At 33.7% G+C, this 5,636-nt stretch overlaps 1 pseudogene; it reads left to right on the plus strand.

Moving 5' to 3' along the window:
- The first annotated feature begins 4,453 nt into the window (after positions 1–4,453).
- On the plus strand, positions 4,454–5,114 carry LOC134238393 (uncharacterized; annotated as a pseudogene).
- The last annotated feature ends 522 nt before the right edge of the window (positions 5,115–5,636 follow it).

The following is a 5,636-nucleotide window of genomic DNA, read 5'->3' on the forward strand; positions in this document are numbered from 1 at the left end:
TTCATATAAAGTAAGGTAATTGAAATATATTCGGTATGTATTATTTTATCATTTATATATTGCTTCATTATTGAAATATTTTGCTAGTATAATGTTTGTAAATGTGATATATTTCCAATTATTATCTACTTTAAATGAAGTATACAGTACCATAAATAATATGTTTTCAATACAAGAGTACTCTTGACTTTGTCTATGGAATTAAACAAAAAATTATTTTAACAAAAGAAGCATTTTACCTCGACTGCAGTAGTTATTGATACATCGGTAACCTGGGAAACAGTCGGAATCCTGCAAACAAGGTGTGTTTTATCAAATATTTCCATGTAAAGGCGCGTTCTGAATGCTAACTTCGTTAAATTCATAAACGTGTCAATAATATTTCTTACTCTACACATAGTAAATATTATAAAATAGCAGTTTACTACTCACATATCTACAAAATCCTCCAGACTGCGCTTGCGCGGTGGAGATGGAAATTAAAGCAATTCCAATGCACATAAAAGAATTCATTACGAAGGTGGGTGATCGGCTGCAAAATAAAAAAATAATATATATCATTTAAAATATTTTCTTTCAACATTCATTGTAATAAATAAACTTTCTAAATGTTACTTTAAAACAAATTTCCTTCGCTTCTATATCCTCTTGTTTCGGCACCTGCATTAATTTACAAATATTTATCATTACCAACCATTCATTTTACATGTGCATTGTATTTGTAGGGGGAATCTTTTTTTCGGTTTCGAAAATTAATGGTCACAGATTTCAAATTGACATACAAGATGACGCGAATAATAGTTGGTTTACAGTATACAAAACAAAGAAATCTTCAGACAAAAAAGATGATGAAAAAAGAATATTAACAGTCTCGTTTAAAGTTAGTCTTTTGTAAATTATGTGGTGGATACAATTAATGACTTGTCAGCAAATACAGTCTATCATTAAGTCATTAAGTCGAGTGTTAAGAAACTATTTCATGCAAATTGTTAGGCCATTTTTTTTTTCGAACGGAATTTTTCCAATCATCCTGTCATAAAAGAGCACGGAGCGGGTGTGACTGGTGGACAGATAATTACTCCTCCATGGCACCTGATCCCACCTCTTAAGTTTTTTGTATGTCCATTTGTGCTCTGTTCACACGATTTAAAATCTCTCAATGAATTTTTGAGCATAATAATTAATATTCGTTATCTTCATATCTAATGCATAATCATAAAATCTTTAATGTGGTACAATGATCGATCAGCTTTGCATAGCAGCTTAATTCCAGCTGGAGTTACTTTTACGATTTTAGATGATTTAAGAATTTGACATCAACGACGTCACAATGCATTGCCTACCTACCTGGCCGGTAAGTTTGGAGGTTCTGAAATTTTCAGAATCAGAATGACTTTTATAGTTCTAACCTCTCATCTAGGAAACCTTGTCTATTACATCGGGAGCCGATCTTTTCCTGGTTCAGAGCACCAGTTATGTCTTAAATATGTTTGTGGTAAAAAGTATTGTTGATTCTAAAAATTCATTTCTAAAGTCGGCAGTGCAATGACAAAGCGACTCGGTACTTGTTTAGATTAGACATGTTTCAACATTTGTAAAATATGGCCATTGCAGAAAAACACGGTTTCCACATGGAATGATATTTGTTAGTATAAATATTGATTGATTGCAGGACATTTGGAAGAAAAGTGTATTTGGAATCACTGCAATTGCATGAATTAAGAAAAATCCTTGGTCATTCTGTTTGATAAACTCATGTCATTAAATAGGTAAACGTTACTTTACAAATATCATTTGCATGAAGCCGGAGCTGGAGTAAACTTTTCTGATCAACTTCTCTTCTTTTGGCGTGAAATACTTGGAGAAAATGAATAGTATTCAAGCTCAGTCAAGTCCATTAAGCAATGTATTATTGAAGCAGAGCAAATCAGATGTGGGATCAGGGACTATGGAGGACTGAGCATCCCCTGCAAACCGGTCACACCCACTTGCAGTGTTCCTTGTCATGATTGAGAATTAACGGGAAAATCCGTCAATCTTTTAGATTGTATCAAATGGCCTAACAAATAGTATGAAAAACGTAAATCAGCATTTTACTAAATGACAAATTGTATTGCTGACAAGATCATTGTATCGACCATAGGACTGATCTGATGACTTTAAACGAGACTGCTAATATTTTCTTTCATCAATTTGTCAATAATTTATTTCTTTTTATAGAGCACTCTCTTGCGTACCGAATATCAATGAGCGATATAAACCCTGAATGCAGGTACATGTAATGAAGGCATATTGCTGCATAAGTAAGGGAAGCTGAGGATAGAAAGGTTGAGTCATTACGTTTATCACATAGCTTGGAAGTTATAGATAACTATTAACGTCTCTTTCTAGTAAAATATCTAAATATGAAACAGATGTGTCAGACTCTGTGGTATCTTTTATTTCAAGCTCACTGGGATATATGGTATCGACATAAGATTGGAAATAACCATGTTGTTATTTTTTATTGACAATACGTCGTCGATATATCTGAATGTCGAGTTAAAGGCTACATCAAGTGTTTTCGTCTTTTCACGCATAAAATTTTGTAGAAATTCTGCTTCATATGAATACAAAAATAGGTCTGCTAATAACGAGCGCAATAGCTACCAATTGAATTCCAATACATTGTTGAAAGACCTAGTCTCCAATTTCCACGTAGATACTGAGAAAGGAGAAGGTACGGTTTCAATACAAATCTTGGCCTGTGATTTTCTTAAAAATGAAACTGATGTAAAAAAAAAAATGAAAACTCATTTATTCTGAATCATTAAAATTCCATACATAAAAATTATACACATCATTTTTTCTCACATGCATTTCTAAATGCTAATTGTGACGCCATAAACATGTACATCTTCCCATATTTTCTTAAAATATTGCAGAATGCAGAAGACACCAATTTGCAATGAAATTTTCTTTCAGAAAATATTGACCACAGGCATCGCCCACGAAGCTTTTGAGATATGTGATTTTTCATTGTATTTTGCACAGCATATCCAAAAATTTAAGTGGGGGACGGTTGAGGACACTATTTTCTAAAGGAAAATTCCCCTTGAAATAGGTCATTTTGAGGTTTTTTTTTAATTGAATTAGAAAAATGCATCAAATTAATGACGTCATATTTCCAGAATGGTACTCTTTCATGCCATATTCTTTCTTAATCTTTCACAGTCATAACTCAACTAATATTTGAGCCAGTTTCAGAATTTTTGAAAACATTAAATTTTTAGTGCACAATAAAGCTAAAACTATAAATTCTTCTTCAAGCATGCATCCTTTTAATATTATTAACTTAGATGCTTTTTCTGTACAATCAGGATATTTTTAACAGCATACTTTTTGCAAGTGACCAATGACAAGGTAAGCAAGTCTACGGGTTCCATAATTATTGAAAAAACAGCTGTCAATGATTCCGCTCAGACCAAAACTGCAGGAGTAGTATTTTGGGTGTTTATCAAAGAATTTTCCATTTTAAGTAACGACGGCAACATCGTTCATCGAAATATAAAACCGATACACATAATTATGCATTTTTGTGTATTCTTCTTATATATGAAATTATATTAAAATCATGGACACATTTATTTACTATCTCATAAAGCTCCTCTGGTCTTTGACTTGTAAAGCTAAAATGAGCCTCTCAATTTTTAAACGAGGTAGGCTATTGAAATATAAATTCACAAAACAAAGATATTGACAGCTATTGAGTCGAATGCTGACGTTTTACATATTGTTTGGTCGTTTTTACTACACACTGGGTTGTCTTCTGATTTTCCTGTTTGTCGGGTCAAGACAAGGAGCACACGGCGGGTGTGACCAGTCGACAGGGGATGCTTACTTTTCTATGGTACCTGATCCATCTCTGGTGTTTTTAGAGGTTTGTGTTTGCAAATTGTAAATTTTTCAATGGGCTTTTGAGCTAGATCATTGTGCGTTATTTCCTTACATTTCATTACAATCATTGAAGTTATCAGTAGCTGAACATTGAAAGACGTTTATGAACCAGGATTTGCATTAATTTATCGTATACCAAATACAATGACCTGATCATAGAAAATAGATTTCATGCAGTTGCATAATCTTATCTTGAATACAATATGATATATAGGATCCTAAAAAATTGCTTAAAAATTCCTTCGGTCATAACTATAATCTTTTGACCGAGAGCTTTTACTCATTCCAGGACTAATGTTCAGAAAATTAACAATTAAATTTTTAATTAATCAACTTTTGAAAACGTAAAACTATCTTGTTAATTGATAGCTTACAGTTTTACACTTAAAATAAAGATTCTTTTGTTTTGAGATAATAGATCAAAAGAATGTAAACAAAGGTCATATGTAACATTACGTATTTACCTATATGTTTATACTTAGCGATAATAGGACGTATATTACACAGGAAGTACATAAATATCACGCGCTTATTACAACCCTAAGTCCCTATCATGTAACGGTGGAGATACAGTGATATGGAAACCTCGGGAGACAGAGTTCCCCAGCGACCACTGGCTAAACTTATGTTCTACCTCAAATCAGTGTCCAACTGTGTGGACATTGAAGATTTGTGTGACTTACAGCGATGGACAGATTTCACTCATTATCATCTGCTCACAAACAAAGAGGCGGACGGTGTGGGGCGTTTGTGCTTCGCTCTGTCTCCAGACGTACTTAAAGACAAGTGCCTCAAAGACAGTGATTCAAACACTAAGGCTTTTGATACAGTGGTTTACAATCTGGACCACGCTAAGAGACAATGGGTACAGGGTGTGTCAGATCACGTGACTCTCAGTGGTAGTCTGCTTCGTGTTACGGGGGTTATAGCCTCAAGTCGGGGTGGTTGAGGAGTTTTGCTCCAATCAAGCATTATGAACACGTGCTGGAAGGCCCAAAATGACTTTCAGACTCGGATCTTCATCTTCAGGCCTAACACAGAAAATTTAGACAACGTATGGAACTTTCTGTATGACGGGTTGTGTGAAGTGATGTAACGTGATGTCAATGAACTTTACAATATATATCAGTTATTGTTATACTGCCGTGTTCCTAAATTGTTTATTAATATCAGCCTATCAGGATTTAACTTTTAATTAATTACCAATTGTTGTTTATTTTGTATGAAAATAATTTTTTTAAATATCTGAAAACAGATTATATTATATATTTTAGTACACCATCGTCTCAAGTCACGGTTCCGAGTCCGCATAGCTTTCTCTCTTCCCCTCCAGAGCGGATAGGAGCGGAGAGGATCGTACATTTTGGCAGTGGTTTTCGACGATGAAGTACAAAATAACATATTAGATACTACGAAATATATAACAGGTCGGAGAGAATACTCGAAATCGGGTATTATCCGTGAAATCGCGTATAATACCCGATATTAGGGTATCGTTGAATCCGCGAAATCGGGTATTCCGTGCAACTTTCTATAAAAAATAAAGAATAAAGCAACGGCGATATGCCAGTTACTGTTAATTGTACATCAGTTTCTTTTGGATTTTTTCTATTTAAAACCCAATTTACATGGTTGTTAAATAAAAACAGGTTGAAAATAGCTAATTGAAGGTGGGTTTTTTTAAATCAATTTAGATAAAA

This window comes from Saccostrea cucullata, unplaced genomic scaffold (assembly GCF_032062105.1).
Source record: "Saccostrea cucullata isolate Sc308-1 unplaced genomic scaffold, CSIRO_AGI_Scuc_v1 ctg22860, whole genome shotgun sequence".
Classification (NCBI taxonomy): domain Eukaryota; kingdom Metazoa; phylum Mollusca; class Bivalvia; order Ostreida; family Ostreidae; genus Saccostrea; species Saccostrea cuccullata.